Source organism: Anguilla rostrata, chromosome 8 (assembly GCF_018555375.3).
Source record: "Anguilla rostrata isolate EN2019 chromosome 8, ASM1855537v3, whole genome shotgun sequence".
In the NCBI taxonomy this organism is placed as follows: Eukaryota; Metazoa; Chordata; class Actinopteri; order Anguilliformes; family Anguillidae; genus Anguilla; species Anguilla rostrata.
This window is the reverse complement of record NC_057940.1, coordinates 13,375,988-13,386,121: the sequence shown is the minus strand read 5'-3', so window position 1 is coordinate 13,386,121 and position 10,134 is coordinate 13,375,988.

Genomic DNA, 10,134 nt, shown 5'->3' with positions numbered 1-10,134 from the left:
TCAATGTGGCACTGTCATAGGGACAAGTGACTTGAAACAACTGATGAAACATTGGGTAGCATTGCTTTGGAATACAGCTTATTTAATTTCGGTGAGGCAACATAGCCTATATTGTTTGTAGTACAGTAACTTGGCATAATTTTTACATCAATACTTTTAATGTCAGGCCTAGATTTTGCCAGTTTGAATGAATGAGTTATAGACAGTGCTGTATGTTTGAGTTACTTGCCATTTTTGAAAACGTGTTTTTTATGAGATGTATATATACAGACTGGTGACAAATTAAAGGGAAAACCAACATAAAGTGTCTTAGTAGGGTGAGAGTTACTAAGTCTCACCTTACTTAAGGCATTCAGGCCTGTACCGTTCTTTCAAAGTCACTTACGTCTTTTCCTCTTGCCATCTTGATCCAAAATCGAGGTCAGCTGGACTTGCTAAGCATTTTTATACATGCCACAGGGCATGATAGGATGTTAATTGCTTAATTGTATCATGCAGTTTACCAGTATGGAACCATCTGCCTTCGTTGTGTTTCTCCACTCATTTATTCAGGTTTTTCCTTAAATTTGTCACCTGTCTGTATATAGTATTATTAACAGTGTTCTCTGTAATTCACTTTTTTCTGCACTGAATATGGCATGACTGATGGTAACAAACAGCTGAAGCTGATGTAGTAAGAGTCTAATTGAAAGAGCGCAGACACATTTGAAGTTCCATTTTGTGCGCCTCTTGTAATGTGGGCCTCTTTTCACAGCTCAAAAAATATCCAATTATTCCGATTCTCCACACTTTCAAAAGTCTTCCCAGCTTTACTTTAACTAGAAATTTCCTTCGTACTGGCTTTCACAAATCTGGCTGAATAACTCCAGGACCACATTGATATAAATAAATAAATAAATAAATATGTCAGAAAAAATGTCTTCAAAGACACAAATGACAGTTTCCTCACAAAGGGGGGAAAATAGCAATTACTGGTGATAAAGGAAGTGTCATTGGGTTAATTTAAGCCATCTTCAAACTGAGGAAGATATCAAAGCAGGTTTTCTCTGTATGCAAAATGCCAAAAATAAAGTTAATGGGAAATGCATCCATTCTGGAATCCCCTTTCAGGCACAGATAAAATAATCTAATGAAATTGGGACAGAATTAAAGGCAATCTAAGAACAGCACTACAGAAGGTAATTGCGCACAGACCTGGACTCAATCATCATTTGGTATGCACATGTTTTTATTATTCTGTCCATTAACCACTGGTACAATATGTACATACAAAAATTCCAAGTTACTCACACATAGAAAGCATTGTCTATAAGTCATTCATTAAAACATGCAAAATGTAGGTATCAAGTATTGACAGCAAAATTACAACAAACAATATTGGCTGTCTTAGCTCATACAAATTACAAGTAACTTGACCCTGTGTTTTTTCATCTGAAGAGAATCTGGTCATCTACTGTAGAGGTCTTCCTTTGCCTACCGTGCTCTTTGGGATTACTGAACTCACCAGTGCTCTCTTTCTTCTTAAAGTAATAATCTTGAAGATTTTCAGTAAAATAAATGTCTGTTAAGTCACTATCTATCGCCAAATTAGGTAACACAATGGTGATTGAGCCTATTATTATATTAATTTCTATTATTATTAATATAATAATTTATGATTAAAGAACTGGGTGTCTGTGGCGACATTCCCGGGAAAAAATCACAAGCGGCGCATAGTTAGTGACGTGTTTTCCATCACCCATCAGTGGTTGGTCCGCCAGAGACCAGGGTAGACGGAGCTAACTCTTCAACTCACTTGCACGTGAGCCGTGTATGTTTCGTGTCTGCTAGCTTACAACGGGGGGGGGGGGGGGGGGGGAGGGGGCATTATGGAACCCTAAAAAGTTTTTGTGTAACAAGAGAGGACATATTATTTGTTGATGTAGATTTCGTATTACATTTGACTGGTACCGACCTCGCAAAACGTCTCTCGAATGCAGTGCTGCCTTGTTGCAACATTGCAATGTAGCTAACTAAAGGTCAGTTCAGATCAATCATTCGCAACGAGACTGGATGCAACTTGCAAAATTCCAAGACGTCTGATTGTAAACGTTCTAACTGCACTTGGCAATTTGACAAGGTGGGTCTCTGATTGCTAATTTAACACCCAGCTCCGCTTTATTCTCAAACAGTTTGCTAGCAAAACCAGAAACACCAGCGGTAACATTTTGCAAGGCTGTTTCAAAAATATCACACAACAATCATTCACGAGAAAGACTGTTTAGTGTGCACGAGATACATAATTGTACGAGCCGCAGCGAATCCCGCAAATTCTTCTTGGCAGTGTAAAGATGTTCATACCGGTCAAAAGGTGGATAAAGAACGTCTGTGGAAATTGATCATCACTAATTCTACCCCAGGTCTGCTACAGCATTTTAACCCAGCTTGGCAGTGTAAAGGCAGCTTAAGTTAGCCTAATGTTAGACAATGAATGAGTGTGTACATAACGTTACTTTTATAACCACCATTTTTTATTCAATAAAAAGGAAGTGTTATAGTTGGCGTGGCCCAGGTGCCAACTGACTGACGTCACACAGGCGACACTGGTTTGATCCGGTTGGATCTCTGGGAAGTGAGGTCCAAAAACACACCTGCAATTACTTCTTTTCGCCATTGGTACCGCCAAAGAGAACGAAACAGAAATCTTCGAGATTGTAACTTTAAAGATGTTCCAAATGGTTGATTTTTGGTAAGCCTAAGGTTTGGCTTATGTCTCTGTCTCTGGTCCGCATGTTGACAAACACAAATAACAGACTGCAAAGGTGATCAAAAGTCTACAATTAGGGCTCAATACGGATCGCTCTCTTATGCTTGCTCTAAAGACGCAATTGAACACACCTGACTAATCAGAAACACCTGTAAAGCCATTTGTCGCAAATATTATGAAAAGGGGTGAACTGTATTAACAGTACTGGTATTTCTACATGGTGAAAACAAAATGTTTTAAAACACCTTGTAAGATGGGTATCATAGGCTTTCAGGAATCATAGTTACATCACAGTGGAAGATACAGTGAACCTTGTGCTATATAGAAAACAAATAAAGATATTTGATAAGCTAGTGTCATGGTGGTTTTTCTAGCCCTCCAGTAAGGGTGGAATTGCACTATGAACAAGGGAGCTGTGGAAGAGACCTGCTTACCATTGCAGAAAGTGTTTGGGATGACAGGAATAATTAACTTCCCTCCTAGCATTGTGGGAGTGGTTAAAGTGAGCATGAAGATTTAATGTCACTAGATGCTGGCATTTAATGAGGTCCCCAAGTGGTGAAGAAGTCATGCAAGAAAGCACCTATTTACTGGTTGCTACTTTTGTATAGCCAAATGATTCTGCACATCCATTGGATGTCCCTTTTTGGCGTACAGATGAAACAAGTTATGATAATGTTCAAACAACACAGGAATAAAATTTAGTAATTTATGTCAGTAAAAATGTCAGTACATTTCCTGATAAAGGAACCACTTGCCCCTTGATATAAGAATTGACAGCTTTGACTCCTGGCCGTCTCCAGGGAAACACATCAAACTCTTTAGTCCTGGCTCCAGATGAACCTGGCTTCTGCTGCACCATAACCAGCTCAGCTTGGTATTGGTGAGCCATCCTACATAAGATTACCATTCCATTCCCTCATAACATTGAACAAGTTGAGTTTTTGGTTCTTGACACGCCAAGCTGAAAGTATTAAAACAATTCTGACAGTGTGACTGAGAATGGGAAGAAGCCCGAAGCTTAATGGTGTGCTTCAGACGGGCACATCCAGCCTGCTCTCGCTGTTTGTAAAGGAAGTGGACAGACTGCACAGCTCTCACTAAGAGATCATTCTCTGTTCGGCCCAATCAAGTATACACACAACTTTGCTGTAGATGTCTGGTACAGTGAGAAGGAAGTGGAATTTACAATTCCTGCCCAAGACCAGCTGGCTGAGCATGAACAGGCCTATTTCTGACAGCTCATGGTTCTGTAAAATTTATCAGGTCTGGACATATTTCCTCAGCTCGAAAAGTGACCATGAAGAAAGAAAAAAAAAAGGCAGAAGGTTTTCCTGTCCTGTTTTATGAAGACCTTGGGAATGTGGAATCATGGGTAAATTAGAGCTCTGGACTTCTAACTGCCAAGCACAAGCTGCTGTGGTCTCAAGAGAGCAACCATATGAGGGCTGTCACTGTGATATGTGAATGTGAATGGGCAGTCGGCAGAGTAATGTCCTGTGGGACCAACACAGTGTATGGTGAATATATGTTGGTGGAAAGCTTCTTCCTCCCTGACTGCAACTTGTATGACCTTCAATCCAATCTTATGAAATGCAGTAATTTAGAGACATAACCAAGGGTGGTGAGGGTCTCAGGTTACAATCCCAATGCAATGCCAGAAGAGACCCCCACCCAAAAATACAAATGCATACAGAAGAGGATTACCGGAAGATCTGGAACAAGATTAAACTCTCCCCTGCCCCTGGCAATCTTCTTAACCCTGCCAACACACACACACACACACACAAACTTCATTTTCATGAAGTTAGTATGTTCACATCAGAATTTCAAGGAAACGTTCAGCCCCACTCCCCCCACCCCCCAAAACACACACACACCCCAATTCCTGGCTGTGCCACTATATTCATTCATGCGGTATCATGTTAATCAAGCATCCTGGCTGATAGGGCATTGTGAGCAGAATATGTTTGCCTTCGCTGAACATTGCTTGAGATTGGAATTGACTGTAAAGCTTATCTTACAGCCTGCATTTCTATATACATGCATATCAGTCATTGAGCCTACTGTATGTATCTTGGGTGAAGGTTCATTGTCATACTGGAATGTTTGAGTACAGACCTTTAGGTCAGTATGAAACATGGGTGTTTCAACCATTTGGTAGGATTCAGTGGATGTTTTTCCTTCATTTTGACTTAATTTAAATGCAGGCTAAATGCTAGTTTAGTGATGAAGAGAAAATACCAATGTATGAATTAATCCTTGCATGAACTCATGGGCTGTGTCTTTGTCTTGTCTCACATACAGTGTTATGTGGTATTAACATTTTTGTTTGTGTGGCTGTTGTTGTCACTGCTGTGCAGGTTCTTTCTAATAGCAAGACAGCTTGAAGAATGGAAGTTATATTTGTCACATTATTGCTGCTGTTGTTCCCACTGTGAAAAACCCAGGGAAACAAAGCTGTCTGTATGGGGACTAAGGAAATGAAATGCATTAACATTTTATTTTGTCTCCATCTGCTCGGTTTGTCACATATCTGTGTACTATACTGCAGCCTCCCTCAAAACAGCATGTGAAACACTGACGGATGGGACAGTGTTCCTTCTCACATTAGACACAGCATTGGCAGCATGGTCCTCTTTGATTGGCCCCGCCCAATGTGTTCACATGAGCATGCACACACACACACACACACACACACGCAGTCTCTGTTTATCTCTCATACTTTCTAAATATGCATGTGTGTGCACGTGTGTGTGTGTGTGTGTGACAGACAGCAAGAGAGAGAGAGATCATCATGGACAAAAGAATAGTTAGCAGAATCCTGAAAAACTGGTAGAATTGTGAGTGACTATACTAATGTCTTCTGTGCATTAATTAAATGAATAAACAAAGTTTGAATTCTAAACTGAAACATGAAATTACCATTATTGTTTTTTTATCATAATGGTTGTAACAGCAGCCTTTTGGTTGGATACCAGAAATCCAGTAGGTCTCTGTATAAAATTGTATAGAAGGTATACAATCCCAGTTTAATTTTCACTGCTACTTTTCAAGGAATATACTTTTATACTTATGGGTATAAAAGTATACACATCTACATTTGGGCACATGCAGGTTTTTCACATAAATAATTCATAATTTGCATCATACAACTTTTTGAATATTCTTTCAGACGATTTTGAAAGATTGCATTGATTCAAAAGTATCAAATATCTAAGAATTGTCTGTAATTATGGCAAAAAGAAAAGGTTTGTTGCTCAGCTTTTTTCATTTCATTGTGACATTTTTGGAGCGTTGTTGACCCTGAAGCAGTGCTCTCGAACCTTTTCTTACATTTAGTCTGTGAGAGCAGTGCGGAGCCAGGAGCAAGCTACTCTTTCTCTTTGAAATGATTGCATCGAACGTGTCAAGACTACGAGACAGAGAAGATGCTGACGTGCCATGTAAAGATGCACCCCTTTTAAGGACGACCCCATGCCGTGCTGGTTCACTATGATGCCGTTTTTTTTTGGAGAGGAAAGAAATAAAACAGAAATAAATATATAATTTGCGTCAGAAAACATAAGTAGGAATGCTTGTGGCTCCTGACAGTCACTAAGGCTGGCTTTACTATCCCAGGCAGCAGCACGGAGTTGCACAAAGTCGTTTGAGTCTGGACGTCACCAAGATGATGCTTATGAAAGATTTTAATTATTCCCAATAGAGGCCTGAGTACGGAGATGAGAGCCCGCGAGACAGCTGCTAAAGTGAATAAGCAAGAACAAGGACAATTTGTATTCTTTCATTCGCCGTTCTCTTTTGAACCAATTTTTATTTGAACTGATTTTTTTTTTTCATTTTCTCCAAATTTGGAATGCCCGTTCATATTTGTTGGCCTCGTCGCTCTTGTCGCTTCAACATCCTCTGCCAATTTGGGAGAGTGCAGGCAATCTCCTCTGGAGTGGGGACCGCCAGCTGCTGACTCTTTCTTTCAGCTGTCCACGAGGCCCGCAAACGTTCCAGCTGCAGCGCTCCTTTTGCCAGCGCTAACATTAGGAGCTTTAAACCATATGTCCATTCGCTATCATGCAGAGTGTCCACTGCTGACACCAATGTAGCGTCAGAGGACACAGCACAGGGACACATCAGGGCCAGTCCTCCCATTCAACGCAATTCCTTGGACTGAAATGCTTTACTGCTTCATCGACAGCAGCGTTGAACGTTTTAGTAACATCGTGGAGCGTGCTTGCATTAGGTGATCTTGGCGGAGACCCTCACCATGTGATGTTGCTTTTACTGCAATCTGTGGAGAAGTAATTAAATGTGTTAGATTATACCAAAAAGGGCAGAAATCCAGACTAATACCACAAGTTGTTTTTATTTCAGTCAAGACTGCCTTATGCTGTTTTTTGGAGCCCGTGCAATATTTCCTTCAAGAGAAAGAATAGCCATGATGGAAATGATAAACAACTGAAAAAACTAAAAATAAAAATAAATAAATTAAAAACTGGCAGATGTGATAATTCAACAATAAGGTCAAGAGTAAAGAAAAAAAAACATATAAAAAATCAATATCAAGGGGTGTTCTTTGCACCATTTTATTTAGTTGTTCCTTTTTTCTTCTTTTTTTTTTTTTGGAATGCGAGGGATTTTGTTGCATCATTGTCACATCTTGGCATTTAACAGATTCTCTTGTCCAGAGTGACTTACAAAGATTATATATACTTTTGCATACAATCCATTTATACAGCTGTGCATTTTGTACTGAAGCAGGTCAAATAATGGACCTTGCACCAGAGTAACATGGCAGTGCCCTAACTGGGAATCAAACCAACAACCTTTGGTTTGCTCCAAGCACATTTCTCCAGCCATTGCACAACACTGCTGCCCCAGATGGATCAAAACAGAGCCCAAGAAAGCAGACTGAAAATGCAAATCAGACCTCTGATTGATGTGGCAATAGGCAGCCTCCTGGCTGTGAATTTATTCTGCTGAAGAAATAAAACCCAGAGAGTCTTCCTCCAAACCACTTACAATCGCATATACTCATATTGACTTTCGCCAAACAATTAATACACTCATATTTATAGGCCTGTATTTCATCAATATTTGTTGTTAACTGACTTGCAGTTAATCGCAAGTGGTCATTTCACTGTTCTCATACACATTTTGGTGAATTCCACCAAAATTAATTTGTATTTAATAATTAGTCAAAGTTAAGGTCTGGTTGAATCCAAACCATTGACCTTCACTTTGAACAAGATAAATTCAGACCAATGCATTTCTCATATTCTGGAATGCAGTCCATATTTTTCATTAATTCATTCTCATTAAAGGTGACTCTGTTGTAGAACCAGCAATTTTAGCTTGAAAGTCAAAGAGTGCTTATATCCATGAACAGGGTAATGCAGAAAGAATAGGATTCAGCATTCTCCATCTTGTACCATTCACAACAAATATTATTGCTGAAGTGCTGTGAAGTATTTGCCCCCTTCCTGATTGCTTCTATTATTGCATATTTGTCAAAATAAAAATCCTTGAGCAAGTACAGTCAATCCCGGCTGTCTTCTAAAGGAGAATTTACTCGCCTTTGTTTTATTGCTTAATTACTAGAAGACAGCACACCTCATTGGGGGCCCTGCATGACTACAGACACACAAATAGAATGTTCCATTTGGTGTACTTAATACATTTATTAATGTAATTTGGTGGTGTACCTTTGATAAAGTTTGATCCGATGATATGCTTTGCCTCTCATAGGATTTGGCAATTTAATATAATGATTGGTATCTTTGATAAAAATGAACAAATGAAATGAACAAATGATTCAGTTTATTTTCCATGTTGGATAAGCGAGTGGTTTTAACTGTTGATACACTTGTGTTTGGTATACAGAGTGCCGGACGTCAAACAAGGGTGTCAGGGTGGAGGTTAAAAAGGCTGGCTTCAGAAAATTAAACATATTTCACTTAATCCTCACTTTGCAGACAGCATCATACCAACAGTCAAACATGGTGGTGGTATTGTGATGATGTAGGGATGCTTTGCTCCCTCAGGATCTGGATGAATTGCCATTATTTTAGGAACCACAAATTCTGCTCTGCACTGGAAAAATCGTAAGGGGAATATCCGGTCATCTGTCTGGGAGCTGAAGTGTAATTGGGTTATGCAGTAAGACAATGATCAAAAACACAAAAAAACAAGTCTAAATCCAAATGGCTGAGTCAAAGTCCTGTCTTGAACCCAATAGAGATGCTGTGGCAGGACCTGAAACAAGCAGTTGATACTCGAAAATCCTAGCAATTTGTTTGACTTAAAGCAGTTTTGCAAAGAAGAGTGCAAAAAAAAAAAAAAAATCCTCCACATCGATGTGAAAGACTGATATCAAATTAGTGTTTGGTTACAATTAATGCTGCTAAAAGTCATGCAACCAGTTAAGTTTAAGGGGGCAGTTACTTTTCACATGGGTGATATGGATGCTTGATAACTTTTCGTATGAAATAAATGAAATCATAACTTATAAAATGTGTTTTGTGTTTACTCAGTTTGCCTTTGTCTAATATTATATTTTGTCTGAATATCTGAAACCATTCAGAGTGACAAATACGCAGTAATAGAGGGAAACAGGAAGGGGGCAAATACCTTTTCTCACCAGTGTATGCTAGCACAACTGTGAATATTTCTCAGGGCACAATTGTGAGAAACATAAAACGATTCATGTAGCCAGCAGTTGTCACGTTGTCAAATAAGTTACAGTTCCTTAGAATCTCCAATGCCTACACTGGCACGTTTCTGGTGTGGCTAGCCCAGTTGTTCACTGTTCCTAGACAAGAGCCTTCTGAGATGTCCTCTAATTTGACCATCTAGGTTCTGAGACTAGCTTTCCGTAAGCCAGCAACAATTCACATACACTAATAAAAGATAGAGAGGAGATTTCTTAGATTACTGTTTACTATACGCTGTAAAGGCGTCAATGCTAACAGTGTCATAAAATACATGTAGGTGAGAAGGAAGAAAAAGCTAATTTGCAGAGTAGAACATATATTCAGATTATTTTCAAGGCAAAATAAATGTCATGAATAATATCTCCGCCACTCTTCTCAACACAGTGGCAAAAAGGTCCAGCCTTCACTCTTCAGAGGTGGTAAAGCCTCACGGTAAATGGTTATCAGAAGTGCTCAGGAACTTTTCTCTGCCTTCGTTCCCTGCTCCTGTTCAATTTCAAAGAAAATAACGTTTGCTGTTGATGTGCACTGTGCACAATTTAAAAAAGATAAGCCCCTGGGAGGAAGGAAAAACATGTTTACTCGAACGTAATTTATTCTTGCGGATATACTGGGTTGATGGAATCTGAAATGACAGTATGGTAGGATAATGTACCAGACACTATTATTATGAAGCCGTTG